Source organism: Cryptomeria japonica, unplaced genomic scaffold (assembly GCF_030272615.1).
Source record: "Cryptomeria japonica unplaced genomic scaffold, Sugi_1.0 HiC_scaffold_15, whole genome shotgun sequence".
In the NCBI taxonomy this organism is placed as follows: Eukaryota; Viridiplantae; Streptophyta; class Pinopsida; order Cupressales; family Cupressaceae; genus Cryptomeria; species Cryptomeria japonica.
In genome coordinates this window covers 1,427,501-1,445,000 of record NW_026728837.1, presented here as the reverse complement: position 1 = coordinate 1,445,000, position 17,500 = coordinate 1,427,501, and the positions used below count along the sequence as shown (strand labels likewise).

At 59.7% G+C, this 17,500-nt stretch overlaps 1 non-coding gene across 1 annotated transcript; it reads left to right on the top strand.

The window, feature by feature from the left end:
• The first annotated feature begins 13,133 nt into the window (after positions 1-13,133).
• On the top strand, positions 13,134-13,252 carry LOC131860481 (5S ribosomal RNA). Its single transcript, XR_009359576.1, has one exon. It is a non-coding gene; the product is annotated as a 5S ribosomal RNA (ribosomal RNA).
• The last annotated feature ends 4,248 nt before the right edge of the window (positions 13,253-17,500 follow it).

The window sequence follows — 17,500 nt, the reverse complement described above, 5'->3', positions numbered from 1 at the left end:
CACGCGACCGAGTAAGGCCACTCAGAGACATCCATTTCCCAGGCATATGCCCCCTACGCACTTTTGGTGGTGCACCCCGCACGAACAATCCCGCCTCGACCAGCCTGAACAATTCCCCTCTCGAAGGAAGGCCTCGGCCTTAATCGTCCACGACAAACAGCTCGACGAGGCATGAAGCACCCACGGGAGCCGGAGCATGACGATGCAGAGTCTCGGTTCACAGGAGCCTGGGAAGAACATCCCGTACGGAACCCTTTACCCGAAAACATCCGAACCGCACATGCTCGCGACAGTCCTGCCGTTAGAGAATGCACCGTGCACGCGACCGAGTAAGGCCACTCAGAGACATCCATTTCCCAGGTATATGCCCCCTACGCACTTTTGGTGGCGCAACTCGCACGAACAGTCCCACCTCGACCCCGTAAACAAGCTTTTTTGCCTCGAAGAGTTCGTCGGAGACGAAGAAGCAACCTTCAGTGCAAACGTAGCACTCTTTTGTGCAACCGCCCAAACAACGCCCCCTCTACCCTCTGTCGAAACACTCGGCATTGCTGCTCCCTAAGGTGAGCTTCTCCTCATAGGCAATTCCGCTCTTATCCGGTCACGTTTGTGTGCCCGAATTTCGCAAGGCAACCTCCATGGGACATGGAAAAGACTCGAGAAGAGAGCTCGCTCACGGGAGAGAGAAGCCAAGGAGACCACGAGAGTGCTGAGAGTGGGACAGCGCTGAATAGGCGGGAGAAGCCTGCGCGTATAAACGGAGATATATATCCAATTGCAACGAAGGAACGTGCCAAAGATCGAGAACAATGGCAGAAATGCTAGTAACGTGCACTTCGGGACCAACGCATCACCGGAAGACAACCGCCAAACATCGAAAGAGTCGCGATGCTCCGCAACCTACGTGCAAAGCGGTCGCACACCGGGTAAGGGAGTGAGAGCCCCAAACATAGCTGGGCGAGGCGCTCACTCCGCTCTTTAATATCTCGTTAATACCGCCAAGGAAATGGCACAAGCACACACACACAAGCATCCTCGGAAGAGGACAGTTCGAGTGACAGGTCAAATCCAAGAGTTCCGAAGACTACCTCCAGGAACAATCGGGAACAAGACCGATTACAAGTCGTCGAGTCTGTTACTGGGCGAACACGAGATGCGCACAGGAAATCGATCAGCCCTCACAATGGCCCAAGGCCAGAGATCGGACTGCTACGATTTACCCCAACAATCATCGTGCCACTCTTCGCAGAGAGGTGATAGACGCCAACGAGCCCGCGCATAGCAATCGAGGTGTAAAAAGGGCGTTGAAGGCAGGAAGCCTGGACGAAAGAGGCTACGAGGTCACCTCGAAGCGGTCTAAGAATCGGGCGCACTTGGGGCGACTACCAGTGCCAACCCCTTATCCCGCGGTGCGTCCGACACACAGAAATTTCCAAGGCGGCCAAGGAGCCTCCCCGCATAGCAATCGGGGTGTGAGGTTACGGATGCAGCATTGATAGCAATCGAGGTGTGAGGCGAAGGATGCAGAAGTGAGAGCCGAGGGATGTAGCAGAGATAGCAATCGGGGTGTGTGATGCAGAAGAGATAGCAATCGAGGTGTGCGGTGGGAAGGGCCCAGCAGCCAGAATGCATGAAGCGACGGATGAAGCAGTGATGACAACCGGGCTGTGAGGAGAGGAGGGATGCAGCCAAGAAAGCAATCAGGGCTCGAGGCAAGGGATGCATCAAGGATAGCAATCATGTTGTGAGGCGAGATTCCAAAGGCTAAACGTGAGAGGCTGCAGGGTCGACTCAGAGAGGTCTATGCATGTGAGAGGCTGAAAGCAAGGTCGACTCGGAGCGGTCTATGCATCGGGCGCGCTTGGGGCGACTACCAGTGCCAACCCCTTATCCCGCGACGCGTCCGACAAAGAGAACGTTCCAAGGCGGCAGAGGAGGTTACCAGCCGAAGGATGCAGTAGCAATAACAGGTATAGTTCCGCGGCGGCCGAGAAGACTCACCGCATAGGAATCGGGATGCGAGGCGAGGGATGCGGCGGGAAGGCCCCGACGGCTAAACGGAAGAGGCTGCAGGGCCGCCTCGGAATGGTCCAAGCATCGGATGCGATTGGGACGACTACCAGTGCCAACCCCTTATCCCGCGATGCGTCCGATACACAGATAGTTCCAAGGCGGCCGAGGAGCCTCACCGCATATCAATCGGGGTGCGAGGCGAGGGATGGGGCGGGAAGGCCCCAACGGCTAGACGGAAGAGGCTTCAGGGCCACCTCGGAATGGTCCAAGCATCGGACGCGCTTGGGGCGACTGCCAGTGCCAACCCCTTATCCCGCGATGCGTCCGATACACAGATGGTTCCAAGGCGGCCGAGGAGCCTCACCGCATAGCAATCGGGGGTGCGAGGCGAGGGATGGGGCGGGAAGGCCCCAACGGCTAGACGGAAGAGGCTTCAGGGCCGCCTAGGAATGGTCCAAGCATCGGACACGCTTGGGGCGACTACCAGTGACAGCCCCCTATCCCGCGATGCGTCCGATACGAAGATGGTTCCAAGGCGGCCGAGGAGCCTCACCGCATAGCAATCGGGGTGCGAGGTGGGGGATGCGGCGAGATGGCCCCAACGGCTAGACGGAAGAGGCCACAGGGCCGCGTCGGAATAGTCCAAGCATCGGACGCGCTTGGGGCGACTACCAGTGACAACCCCTTATCCCGCGATGCGTCCGATACGAAGATAGTTCCAAGGCGGCCGAGGAGCCTCACCGCATAGCAATCGGGGTGCGAGGTGGGGGATGCGGCGAGATGGCCCCAACGGCTAGACGGAAGAGGCTGCAGGGCCGCCTCGGAATAGTCCAAGCATCGGACGCGCTTGGGGCCACTACCAGTGACAACCCCTTATCCCGCAATGCGTCCGATACGAAGATAGTTCCAAGGCGGCCGAAGAGCCTCACCGCATAGCAATCGGGGTGCGAGGTGGGGGATGCGGCGAGATGGCCCCAACGGCTAGACGGAAGAGGCCACAGGGCCGCCTCGGAATAGTCCAAGCATCGGACGCGCTTGGGGCGACTACCAGTGACAACCCCTTATCCCGCGATGCGTCCGATACGAAGATAGTTCCCAGGCGGCCGAGGAGCCTCACCGCATAGCAATCGGGGTGCGAGGCGAGGGATGCGGCGAGATGGCCCCAAAGGCTAGACGGAAGAGGCTGCAGGGCTGCCTCGGAATAGTCCAAGCATCGGACGCGCTTGGGGCGACTACCACTGCCAACCCCTTATCCCGCGATGCGTTCGATACACAGATAGTTCCGAGGCGGCCGAGGAGGTGGGGGATGCAGCGAGATGGCCCCAACGGCTAGACGGAAGAGGCTGCAGGGCCGCCTCGGAATAGTCCAAGCATCGGACGCGCTTGGGGCGACTACCAGTGACAACCCCTTATCCCGCGATGCGTCCGATACACAGATAGTTCCGAGGCGGCCAAGGAGCCTCACCGCATAGCAATCGTGGTGCGAGGTGGGGGATGCGGCGAGATGGCCCCAACGGCTAGACGGAAGAGGCTGCAGGGCCGCCTCGGAATGGTCCAAGCATCGGATGCGCTTGGGGCGACTACCACTGCCAACCCCTTATCCCGCGATGCGTCCGATACACAGATAGTTCCAAGGCGGCCGAGGAGCCTCACAGCATAGCAATCAGGGTGCGAGGCGAGGGATGCGGCGAGAAAGCCCCAACGGCTAGAGGGAAGAGGCTTCAGGTCCGCCTCGGAATGGTCCAAGCATCGGACGCGCTTGGGGCGACTACCAGTGACAACCCCTTATCCCGCGACGCGTCCGATACACAGATAGTTCCAAGGCGGCCGAGGAGCCTCACCGCATAGCAATCGGGGTGCGAGGCGAGGGATGCGGCGAGAAGGACCCAACGGCTACACGGAAGAGGCTTCGGGGCCGCCTCGGAATGGTCCAAGCATCGGACGCGCTTGGGGCGACTACCAGTGACAACCCCTTATCCCGCGACGCGTCCGATACACAGATAGTTCCAAGGCGGCCGAGGAGCCTCACCGCATAGCAATCGGGGTGCGAGGCGAGGGATGCGGCGAGAAGGACCCAACGGCTACACGGAAGAGGCTTCGGGGCCGCCTCGGAATGGTCCAAGCATCGGACGCGCTTGGGGCGACTACCAGTGACAACCCCTTATCCCGCGACGCGTCCGATACACAGATAGTTCCAAGGCGGCCGAGGAGCCTCACCGCATAGCAATCGGGGTGCGAGGCGAGGGATGCGGCGAGAAGGACCCAACGGCTAGACGGAAGAGGCTTCGGGTCCGCCTCGGAATGGTCCAAGCATCGGACGCGCTTGGGGCGACTACCAGTGACAACCCCTTATCCCGCGACGCGTCCGATACACAGATAGTTCCAAGGCGGCCGAGGAGCCTCACCGCATAGCAATCGGGGTGCGAGGCGAGGGATGCGGCGAGAAGGACCCAACGGCTAGACGGAAGAGGCTTCGGGTCCGCCTCGGAATGGTCCAAGCATCGGACGCGCTTGGGGCGACTACCAGTGACAACCCCTTATCCCGCGACGCGTCCGATACACAGATAGTTCCAAGGCGGCCGAGGAGCCTCACCGCATAGCAATCGGGGTGCGAGGCGAGGGATGCGGCGAGAAGGACCCAACGGCTAGACGGAAGAGGCTTCGGGTCCGCCTCGGAATGGTCCAAGCATCGGACGCGCTTGGGGCGACTACCAGTGACAACCCCTTATCCCGCGACGCGTCCGATACACAGATAGTTCCGAGGCGGCCGAGGAGCCTCACCGCATAGCAATCGGGGTGCGAGGCGAAGGATGCGGCGAGAAGGACCCAACGGCTAGACGGAAGAGGCTTCGGGTCCGCCTCGGAATGGTCTAAGCATCGGACGCGCTTGGGGCGACTACCAGTGACAACCCCTTATCCCGCGACGCGTCCGATACACAGATAGTTCCAAGGCGGCCGAGGAGCCTCACCGCATAGCAATCGGGGTGCGAGGCGAGGGATGCGGCGAGAAGGACCCAACGGCTAGACGGAAGAGGCTTCAGGGCCGCCTCGGAATGGTCCAAGCATCGAACGCGCTTGGGGCGACTACCAGTGACAACCCCTTATCCCGCGACGCGTCCGATACATAGATAGTTCCGAGGCGGCCGAGGAGCCTCACCGCATAGCAATCGGGGTGCGAGGCGAGGGATGCGGCGAGAAGGACCCAACGGCTAGACGGAAGAGGCTTCAGGGCCGCCTCGGAATGGTTCAAGCATCGGACGCGCTTGGGGCGACTACCAGTGACAACCCCTTATCCCGCGACGCGTCCGATACACAGATAGTTCCGAGGCGGCCGAGGAGCCTCACCGCATAGCAATCGGGGTGCGAGGCGAGGGATGCGGCGAGAAGGACCCAACGGCTAGACGGAAGAGGCTTCAGGGCTGCCTCGGAATGGTCCAAGCATCGGACGCGCTTGGGGCGACTACCAATGACAACCCCTTATCCCGCGACGCGTCCGATACACAGATAGTTCCGAGGCGGCCGAGGAGCCTCACCGCATAGCAATCGGGGTGCGAGGCGAGGGATGCGGCGAGAAGGACCCAACGGCTAGACGGAAGAGGCTTCAGGGCCGCCTCGGAATGGTCCAAGCATCGGACGCGCTTGGGGCGACTACCAGTGACAACCCCTTATCCCGCGACGCGTCCGATACACAGATAGTTCCGAGGCGGCCGAGGAGCCTCACCGCATAGCAATCGGGGTGCGAGGCGAGGGATGCGGCGAGAAGGACCCAACGGCTAGACGGAAGAGGCTTCAGGGCCGCCTCGGAATGGTCCAAGCATCAGACGCGCTTGGGGCGACTACCGTTGCCAACCCCTTATCCCGCGATGCGTCTGATACACAGATAGTTCCGAGGCGGCCGAGGAGCCTCACCGCATAGCAATCGGGTTGCGAGGCAGATTATTGGGAAGGGAACCCCCTGGGATGCGGCTCAAGCAGTGCCCAAAGGGACTGGAATGCGGAATCACATCGAGAGACCCAAATGCTATACGAGGGCTCAAATCGAATTATCGATTTGGCCACGACATGGACGCATCGGAACGACTACCTTTGCCGAACCACTCGCAATTGCATCCATACCGAAACCAATAGACATTTCCGTTAGAGCCCTCGCATAGCATTCGGGAATCTCGCATGCCCCTCTAAATCGACCAATGCTGGCGCTCAATGAAAATCCGAGCGCTACCACCGTTCGAGCGCCAGCATTGGTCGAGTTAGAGGGGCACGGGGGAGAATGCTCCAGTCAACACCTCCCCTATATAAGTTATTTGTCCGATTCTCGCACAACCGTAGTCTGCCTCGTCGAATCAAACAACGGTCCCAGATTCCGACTTCCGTTCCGTAGAGACCCAAAAGCTAGATGGAGGCTCGCAAGAAAGAGAGTCGGCGCATAGCAATCGGGTTTCTCGAACGTTTAGGGACCGAGCTCACTTGCGGATAGGGCAAAATCCGCCAAGCAACCCAAAAGCTAGACGGGGGCTCGAATCGAATCGCCTAGGCGGCCACAACAACGACGTGTTGGATCGACTACCAGTGCCAAACCATTCAGCAAGACTAGTCTGTGTCGAGGCCGGATAGAGATTCTCAGAGAGCGCCCGCATAGCATTTAGGAGACCTGCCGCGTCCCTCACACTCGACAAATGGTGGTGCACGTTTATAAATCCGAGCGATCCCAACCCTTTCAAGCACCAACATCGGTCGAGATAGAGGGGCACGGAGGGGGCTGCGTGAGACAACACAGTCCCCTATATAAGTTATTTGTCCGATTCTCACACATCCGAAGAATGGTCATCAAATCGGACAACAGCCCAAACTTCCGACTTCCGTCCCAGAAAGCCCAAGAGCTATCTAAAACGTTCATGGCCGGAACTCGATCGCGGCTATACCAGTCCGCCAAGCAACCCAAAAGCTAGACTGGAGCTCTAGTCGAATCACCTCTGTGGCCATTGCAAGGACGTGTTGGAGCGACTACCATTGCCGAACCATTCCGCAGGTCGAGTCCATACCAAGGCCGCATAGAGATTCACGATGAGCTCCTGCATAGCAATCAGGAGACTTGCCGTGTCCATCACAATCGATAAATCCTGGTGCAAGATTTTTGCATCCGAGCGCTCCAACCAGTCGAGCACCAGCATCAATCGACATAAACGGGCACGGGGGGAGGATGCTCGAGAACACTACCTCCCCTATATAAGTTATTTGTCCGATTCTCAAGCAGCCGAAGTCTGGTCATCGAATCGGGTCAAAGACCACAACTTCCGACTTTACCCACAATGCAAGTCATCGAATCGAACATCGGCCCCCGAGTCGGACTCCATGCGTATGTCAGGTCATCGGACCCAAATTCCGCCTTCCTGCGCATGGCGGGCCATCAATATCAACTCGGTCATCGGACCCAAACTCCGCCTTTTTGCGTATGGCACGCCTTCAAATCGGTCATCGGACCCAAATTCCGCCTTCCTGTGCATGGCGGGCCATCAACATCAACTCGGTCATCGGACCCAAATTCCGCCTTTCTGCGCATGGCACGCCATCAACTCGGTCATCGGACCCAAATTCCGCCTTCCTGCGCATGGCAGGTCATCGGACACAAATTCAGACCTCGCCAATATGCCTACGTATCGAATCGGTCATCGGACCCAACTTCCGACTTCATCCATACTGTAGGGTCTTTGAGGTTGGCGCGGTGCGCTCAACCCAGGGAGTCGACCCATCGAAGCATACACCTCCCCTATATAAGCTATTTGTCCGATTCCCACACCTGTGTAGTTTGCACCTCTGACCAGGACATCGACCCCAACTTCCGAACTCGACTGCAACGACGGCACCAGCGCCTTGGTGCGCACCTTGCGACGCACAGTCCCAACATTCGCCTTCCTGCACATGGCAGGTCATCGGACCCAAATTCCGACCTCGCGAGTATGCCTACATATCGAATCGGTCATCGGACCCAACTTCCGACTTCATCCATACCGTAGGGTCTTTGAGGTTGGCGCGGTGCGCTCAACCCGGGGAGTCGACCCAACGAAGCATACACCTCCCCTATATAAGCTATTTGTCCGATTCCCACACCTGTGTAGTTTGCACCTCCGATCAAGACATCGACCCCAACTTCCGAACTCGCCTCCAACGACCGAACCAGCGCCTTGGTGCGCACCTTGCAACGCACAGTGCCAACATTCGCCTTCCTGCACGTGGCAGGTCATCGGACCCAAATTCCGACCTCGCGAGTATGCCTACATATCGAATCGGTCATCGGACCCAACTTCCGACTTCATCCATACCGTAGGGTCTTTGAGGTTGGCGCGGTGCGCTCAACCCGGGGAGTCGACCCAACGAAGCATACACCTCCCCTATATAAGCTATTTGTCCGATTCCCACACCTGTGTAGCTTGCACCTCCGATCAGGACATCGACCCCAACTTCCGAACTCGACTAAAAAGACCGCACCAGCGCCTTGGTGTGCACCTTGCAACGCACAGTGTCAACATTCGCCTTCCTGCACATGGCAGGTCATCGGACCCAAATTCCGACCTCATGAGCATACCTACTAATCGAATTGGTCATCGGACCCAACTTCCGACTTCATCCATACCGTAGGGTCTTTGAGGTTGGCGCGGTGCGCTCAACCTGGGGAGTCGACCCATCGAAGCATACACCTCCCCTATATAAGCTATTTGTCCGATTCCGACACCTGTGTAGTTTGCACCTCCGCTCAGGACATCGACCCCAACTTCCGAACTCGCCTGCAACGACCGAACCAGCGCCTTGGTGCGCACCAAAAGTGCGCACTTTTGGAGGGCACTTTTGTGCGCTCCAAAGGTGCGCACTTTTGGAGGGCACTTTTCTGCGCTCCAAAGGTGCGCACTTTTGGAGGGCACTTTTTGGAGGGCACTTTTCTGCGCTCCAAAGGTGCGCACTTTTGGAGGGCACTTTTTGGAGGGCACTTTTCTGCGCTCCAAAGGTGCGCACTTTTGGAGGGCACTTTTTGGAGGGCACTTTTCTGCGCTCCAAAGGTGCGCACTTTTGGAGGGCACTTTTTGGAGGGCACTTTTCTGCGCTCCAAAGGTGCGCACTTTTGGAGGGCACTTTTTGGAGGGCACTTTTCTGCGCTCCAAAGGTGCGCACTTTTGGAGGGCACTTTTCTGCGCTCCAAAGGTGCGCACTTTTGGAGGGCACTTTTTGGAGGGCACTTTTCTGCGCTCCAAAGGTGCGCACTTTTGGAGGGCACTTTTCTGCGCTCCAAAGGTGCGCACTTTTGGAGGGCACTTTTTGGAGGGCACTTTTCTGCGCTCCAAAGGTGCGCACTTTTGGAGGGCACTTTTGTGCACTCCAAAGGTGCGCACTTTTGGAGGGCACTTTTCCTGTGCTCCAAAGGTGCACACCTAGGTGAGCACCTTCGACCACACCTTGTAGCACACCAAACTCTGACTTTCGACTTCATCCGCAATGCAGGGTCTTTGAGGTTGGCGCAATGCGCACAACCAGGGGAGTCGACCCATCAAACCCAACACCTCCCCTATATAAGCTATTTGTCTGATTCTCATACATGCGTAGCCTGCAGGAGCAATTAGGACATCGACCCCAACTTTCGGCTTCTAAACGAAAACAAGGTCTTTGAGGTTGGTGTAATGCGAACAACTAGGGGAGTCAACCCATCAAACCCAACACCTCCCCTATATAAGCTATTTGTCTGATTCTCATACATGTGTAGTCTACAGGAGCAATTAGGACATCGACCCCAACTTTTGACTTCTTAACGAAAACAAGGTCTTTGAGGTTGACGTAATGCGCACAACCAGGGGAGTCGACCCATCAAACCCAACACCTCCCCTATATAAGCTATTTGTCCGATTCTCATACATGTGTAGCCTGCAGGAGCCATTAGGACATTGACCCCAACTTTTGACTTCTTAACGAAAACAAGGTCTTTGAGGTTGGCGTAATGCGCACAACCAAGGGAGTTGACCCATCAAACCCAACACCTCCCCTATATAAGCTATTTGTCTGATTCTCATACATGTGTAGCCTGCAACAACGATTAGGACATCCACCCCAACTTCTGAATTCGTCTGCGTTGACCGCACCAAAGGTGCACGCCTTGGTGCTCACCAAAATCCGACTTCCGACTTCTTCTGCTATGCGGGGTCTTTGAGGTTGGCGCAGTGCGCACAACCAGGGGAGTCAACCCACCGAATGCAACACCTCCCCTATATAAGCTATTTGTCTGATTCTCATACATGCGTAGACTGCAGCAATGATTAGGACATCCACCCCAACTTTTGACTTCTTAAACAAGACAGGGTCTTTGAAGTTGGTGCAGTGCACACAACCAGGGGAGTCGACCCATCAAACGCAACACCTCCCCTATATAAAGCTATTTGTCCGATTCTCATACGTGTAGTCTGCAGCAGCGATTAGGACATCGACCCCAACTTCCGAATTCGTTTGCATTGACCGCACCAAAGGTGCACGCCTTGGTGTGCACCCTGGAGTGCACTTTGGTGCTCACCTCGGTGCACACTTTGGTGTGCACCTCGGTGTGCACCAAAGGTGCGCACCTTGGAGCGCACCAAAGGTGTACACTTTGGAGCGCACCACATAGGGTCTTTGAGAGGTTGGCGCAGTGCGCACACCAAGGTGGGTGTTGAGGTGCGTGCCGAGGTGGGTGGGTGCTAGGGTGCGCTCCATGGTGGGTGCCAGGGTGGGTGCGTGCTAGGGTGGATTCCAAAGAGGGTCATAGGGTGGGTGCCAAGGTGGGTTGGTGATATAGTGGGTTCAAAGGTGGGTACTAGGGTGGGTTCCAAGGTGGGTCACAAGTTGGGTGCCAGGATGCGTGGGTGTTAGGTTGGGTGCCAAGGTGGGCTCCTGCGTGGGTGGGTGCTAGGGTGGGTTTCAAGGTGGACGCGAGGGCGGGTGCCAAGGTGGGTAACAAGTTGGGTGTTAGGATGGGTGAGTGCTAGAGTGGGTGCCAAGGTGGGTGGGTGCTAAGGTGGATGCCAAGGTGGTTCACAGGGTGGGTGGGTTCTAGGGTGAGTTCCAAGGTGGGTCACAGGTTCAGTGCTAGGGTGGGTGTCAAGGCGGGTGTCGAGGTGCCTGGGTGCTAGGGTGTGGATGCCAATGTGGGTCATAGGGTGGGTACTAGGGTGGGCTGCAATGTGGGTGCCAAGGTGGGTAACATGCTCGGTGGGTTCTAAATTGGGTGCCAGGGTGGGTGTGCACCCACCTTGCCCGAGGTGGGTGCCAAGGTGCCAGTGTGGGTGGGTGCTAAGGTGGATGCCAAGGTGGGTGAGAAGGTGGGTGATAGGTTGAGTGGTAGGATGGGTGGGTGCCAAGATGGGTCACAGGGTGGGTGCAAGGGTGGGTAGGTGCTAGGGTTGGTGTCAGGGTGGGTGGGTGCTAGGTTGGGTTCCAAGGTGGGTGCGAGGGTGAGTGTCAAGGTGGGTCACAGGTTAGGTGCTAGGATGGGTGAGTGCTAGGGTGCAAAGGTGCCAGGGTGGGTGCTAGGATGGGTCGATGCTAGGGTGAGTGGCAAGGTGGGTCCACAAGTGTCAAGGTGGGTGCCGAGGTGGGTGCCAAGTCGGCGACTGCTATGGTGGATGCCAAGGTGGGTCACGGGGTGGGTGCCAAGTTGCTAGGTTGGGTTCCAAGGTGGGTGCCAACGTGGGTGCTAGGGTGCGTGGGTTAAAGGGTGTGTCACAACGTGGGTGCCAGGATGGGTGCGCACCCACACTGGCCAAGACGGGTGCGGGTGCAAGGTTGGGTTCCAAGCCCGGTCACAGGCTGGGTGCTAGGATGGGTGGGTGCCAAGGTGGGCACCAGGGTGGGTGCACCCACCCTGGCCAAGGTGGGTCACGGGGTGGGTCCTAGGGTGGGTAACGGGGTGGGTACTAAGGTGCGTGCCAAGGTGGGTCATAGGGTGGGTGCCAAGGTGGGCACCAGGGTGGGTGTGCACCAACCCTAGCCAGGGTAGGTCACGGGGTGGTTGTCGGGGTGGGCGTCAAGGAGCCAAGGTGGGTGGCAAGTAGCCAAGTTGCGTGCCAAGGTGGGTGTCGGGGTGGGTGCCAAGGATCCAAGGTGGGTGCCAAGGAACCAAGGTGGGTGTCTGGGTGGGTGCCGAGGTGGGAGCCAGGGTGGGTCCCAAGGTGAGTGCAAAGGTGGGTGCCAGGGTCAAGGTGAGTGCCAATGTGGGTTCCAAGGTGCCAGGGTCAGGGTGAGTGCCAATGTGGGTTCAAAGGTGCTAAGTTGGGTGCGAGGTTGGGTGCGAGGGTGGGTGGGTGCCAAGGTGTGCTAGGTGGAAGCCCGGGTGGGTCGGCATCCCATGGGTGTCGAGTTGGGTGCCTGATGGGTGCTTCTTGTCAAGTTTTAGTCGTCGGGACTCATTTCGAGCCTTAGAGGTCGTTTCTTGTCCGGTTGCCCTGTCTTCGACCTGGGAACCCAATTTTGGTCCTCGGGTCCCATTTTTTTTTGTCTCGCATCCCACTTTTGGCCTGTGGCCTTTTCGGGGTCGATTCTCGTTTTGGGCATCAGAGCATGTTTCTTCTCCTAAAACCCAATATTTGTTTATTAAGTCTCGGAACACATTTTTGTTCTCGTGGACCCATCATGGGTCTTGGAACGCATTTGTGGTCCTTGGGTCCCATTTTGCATCCCGAAACTTGTGTTTTGGTGCTTGATCCCTATTTTGGGTGCCCACCTTGCACCAAGTGCGCACCCGGGGCAAACCGAGCGCCTTGGTGCACCGGGGCAAGATCGAGCGTGCACCCGAGGCGCCCCGAACATGCACCAAGGTGCACTCGGCCCACATGTGAGCGCAGGTCGTTGCGCCCGAGGTGGTGTGTGGGCACCGCGTTGCAGACGGGACACTGCACGCACACGACGCCCCCTCCAGGTGCACGCACGTAGGCCGGGCCGGGTGCACACCCGACGCCCTAGCAAGGTGCGCGCACCCGGGCAGGGCTCACACTTGGCGAACGGGGCGCACTTCGCGAGGGAGGGTGTGCACCTCGACGGGGGTGGGTGGCCGGGGTGGATTCGCACGTGGGTCGCGGTTTGCTAAGTACACACTGCGACAAGCTCATAACGGGTGCGATCATACCAGCGTTAGTGCACCGGATCCCATCAGAACTCCGCAGTTAAGCGCGCTTGGGCCGGAGTAGTACTGGGATGGGTGACCTCCCGGGAAGTCCCGGTGTTGCACCCTTTTTTAGTTTTTCGCCGGGCGTCGCAATGCTATTTGAATAAACCTTTTGCCCGTTTGCGTTCTCGTCGGGGCCGGGCCGGGCCGGGGTGCGCTGCCCGCACTACCGCGCGCGCGGGGGCGACACCGAGCGCGCACCCGAGGCGCCCCGAGCACACAGGCCACGGTGCAACCCGGGCGTTGTGCGCGCACCCCGGTGCGCCCGAGGTGCTGCGCGCGCACCCAGGTGAAATCGGTGTGCACCTCGGCCAGTGCGCGCTCGGTCGAGTCGCGCACGTTGGCCAAGGTGCACGGTGATGTTTCTTACTCTAAGGTTCCGCACCAGACGCCCGGGACAGGTGAGCGAAGCTGGGCGGGGCCGGGTGCGCGGCCGGGGCAGGTGCACGCAGCTGGAGAGAGCTTTGGAGCACACTTCGGAGCGCACCAATGATGCGCTCCATTCAAAAGTTTCCTGAAAAGGCAAAAAAAGTTGAGATTATAGAATTTCCCACTTGAGAGATTGTAAAAAAAAAAAATTTAAAATGAAGGAAACGCGGGTGCCAAGGTGTGCGCAGCCCAGCCAAGGTGTGCGCACCAAGGCGCCCACCCTGGCGAAGGTGCACGCAAGGTGCGCACCCGAGGCAAACCGGACAATTAACCCAACTTTCGACTTCGCGCGCACCTTGGAGCGCACTTCGGAGCGCTCCTTGGTGCGCACCAATCTTGGGCACCTCGGAGTGCACCATGGCGCCCACCAAGGTGCGCACCCGGGGCAAACCGAGCTCCGACTTCGTGCGCACCTTGGAGCGCACGAAAGGTGCGCACCATGGCGCCCACCAAGGTGCGCAGCCCAGCCAAGGCGTGCGCATCAAGGTGCGCACCCTGGCGAAGGTGCGCACCCGGGGCAAACCGAGCTCCGACTTCGTGCGCACCTTGGAGCGCACAAAAGGTGCGCAACCCAGCCAAGGTGTGCGCACCCCGGTCAAACCGAGCTCCGAATCGTGCGCACCAGAGGTGCACGCCATCGTGCGCACCTTGGAGCACACTTCGGAGCCCTCCTTGGTGCGCGCCGATGTTGCGCACCTCGGAGCGCACCCGGGGAAAACAATGCAATTAACCCGACTTTCGACTTCGTGGGCACCTCGGAGCGCTCTCGGGTTCGCACCTCGGAGCACACCGAGGTGCGCACCTTTGATGCGCTGCCTTCACCAATTTCCAGAAAAGGCAAGAAAACATTGAGAAGGTGTGCGCACCGAGGTGCCCACCCTGGCGAAGGTGCACGCGAGGTGCGCACCCGGGGCAAACCGGGCTCCGACTTCGTGCACGCCGCACCTTGGAGCACACTTCGGAGCGCTCCTTGGTGCGCACCAGGGCGCGCAACCCAGCCGAGGTGCCCACCCCGGCGAAGGTGCACGCGAGGTGCGCACCCGGGGCAAACCGGGCTCCGACTTCGTGCACGCCATGGTGCCCACCGCGGCGAAGGTGCACGCGAGGTGCGCACCCGGGGCAAACCGGGCTCCGACTTCGTGCACGCCGCACCTTGGAGCACACTTCGGAGCGCTCCTTGGTGCGCACCATGGTGCCCACCAGGGCGCGCAACCCCGCCGAAGGTGCACGCGAGGTGCGCACCCGGGGCAAACCGGGCTCCGACTTCGTGCACGCCGCACCTTGGAGCACACTTCGGAGCGCTCCTTGGTGCGCACCATGGTGCCCACCAGGGCGCGCAACCCCGCCGAAGGTGCACGCGAGGTGCGCACCCGGGGCAAACCGGGCTCCGACTTCGTGCACGCCATGGTGCGCACCGCGGCGAAGGTGCGCACCCGGGGCAAACCGGGCTCCGACTTCGTGCACGCCGCACCTTGGAGCACACTTCGGAGCGCTCCTTGGTGCGCACCAGGGCGCGCAACCCAGCCGAGGTGCCCACCCCGGCGAAGGTGCACGCGAGGTGCGTACCCGGGGCAAACCGGGCTCCGACTTCGTGCACGCCGCACCTTGGAGCACACTTCGGAGCGCTCCTTGGTGCGCACCATGGTGCCCACCAGGCCGCGCAACCCAGCCAAGGTGTGCGCACCAAGGTGCACGCGAGGTGCGCACCCGGGGCAAACCGGGGTCCGACTTCGTGCACGCCGCACCTTGGAGCACACATCGGGGCGCTCCCGGGTTCGCACCGGCGTTGCGCACCGTGGTGGGCACCTCGGAGCACACCAAGGTGGGCAGCGAGGTGCGCACCTTTGATGCGATGCCTTCACTAATTTCCATAAAAGGCAAAAAAAAAACGAGATTTTAAAATTTCCGTTTTGAAAGATAGTGAGAAAAAGGGAATGCTGGTGCCATCTTGAGCCCGCCCTGGTGCGCAGCCCAGCCAAGGTGTGCGCACCAAGGTGCCCACCCTGGCGAAGGTGCGCGCCCGGGCAATTAACCCAACTTCCAACTTCGCGCGCGCCAGGGTGGGAGCGCACCCAACAACCGGGCCTGGGAAGAGCCAATGCGAGAAACCCCACCAAACGCTCTGACAAAAAAAGAGGGGGCGCTCCAGTAACCCCGCTTCGGAGCGCACCCTGGGCAAACCCAGCCAAGGTGCCCACCCCGGCCAAGGTGCAGGCGAGGTGCGCACCCGGGGCAAACCGGGCTCCGACAACGTGCACGCCGCACCTTGGAGCACACTTCGTAGCGCTCCCGGGTGCGCACCTCAGAGCACACCAAGGTGGGCAGCGAGGTGCGCACCTTTGATGCGCTGCCTTCACTAATTTCCAGAAAAGGCAAAAAAAAAAGGAGATTTTAAAATTTCCGTTTTGAAAGATAGTGAAAAAAACGGAACGCGCGTGCCATCTTGAGCCCGCCCTGGTGCGCAGCCCAGGTAAGGTGCCCACCCTGGCAAAGGTGCGCACCCGGGCAATTAACCCTACTTCCGACTTCGTGCGCGCCAGGGTGGCAACCGGGCCTCGGAAGAGCCAATGCGAGAAACCCCACCAAACGCTCCGACAAAAAAAGAGGCGGCGCTCCAATAACCCCGCTTCGGAGCGCAGCCGGGGCAAACCCAGCCAAGGTGCCCACCCCGACGAAGGTGCACGCGAGGTGCGCACCCGGGGCAAACCGGGCTCCGACAACGTGCACGCAGCACCTTGGAGCACACTTCGAAGCACTCCCGGGTGCCCACCGGCGTTGCGCACCGTGGTGGGCAGCGAGGTGCGCACCTTTGATGCGCTGCCTTCACTAATTTCCAGAAAAAGGCAAAAAAAAATGAGATTTTAAAATTTCCGTTTTGAAAGATAGTGAAAAAAAAGGAACGCGGGTGCCATCTTGAGCCCGCCCTGGTGCGCAGCCCAGGCAAGGCATGCGCACCAAGGTGCCCACCCGAGGTGCACACCCGGGGCAAACCGGGCTCCGACTTCGTGCAGGCCGCACCTTGGAGCACACTTCGGAGCGCTCCTTGGTGCGCACCATGGTGCCCACCAGGGCGCGCAACCCAGCCAAGGTCTGCACACCAAGGTGCCCACCCCGGCGAAGGTGCACGCGAGGTGCGCACCCGGGGCAAACCGGGCTCCGACTTCGTGCACGCCATGGTGCCCACCGCGGCGAAGGTGCACGCGAGGTGCGCACCCGGGGCAAACCGGGCTCCGACTTCGTGCACGCCGCACCTTGGAGCACACTTCGGAGCGCTCCTTGGTGCGCACCATGGTGCCCACCAGGGCGCGCAACCCAGCCAAGGTGTGCGCACCAAGGTGCACGCGAGGTGCGCACCCGGGGCAAACCGGGGTCCGACTTCGTGCACGCCGCACCTTGGAGCACACATCGGAGCGCTCCCAGGTTCGCACCAGCGTTGCGCACCTTTGATGCGCTGCCTTCACTAATTTCCAGAAAAGGCAAAAAAAAACGAGATTTTAAAATTTCCGTTCTGAAAGATAGTGAAAAAAACGGAACGCGGGTGCCATCTTGAGCCCTTCCTGGTGCGCAGCCCAGGCAAGTTGTGCGCACCAAGGTGCCCACCCTGGCGGAGGTGCGCGCCCGGGGCAATCCGGGCTCCGACTTCGTGCACTGCATGGTGCCCACCAAGGCGCGCAACCCAGCCAAGGTGCCCACCGCAGCGAAGGTGCACGCGAGGTGCGCACCCGAGGTGCACACCCGGGGCAAACCGGGCTCCGACTTCGTGCACGCCGCACCTTGGAGCACACTTCAGAGCGCTCCTTGGTGCGCACCAGGGCACGCAACCCAACCAAGGTCTGCACACCAAGGTGCTCACCCCGGCGAAGGTGCACGCGAGGTGCGCACCCG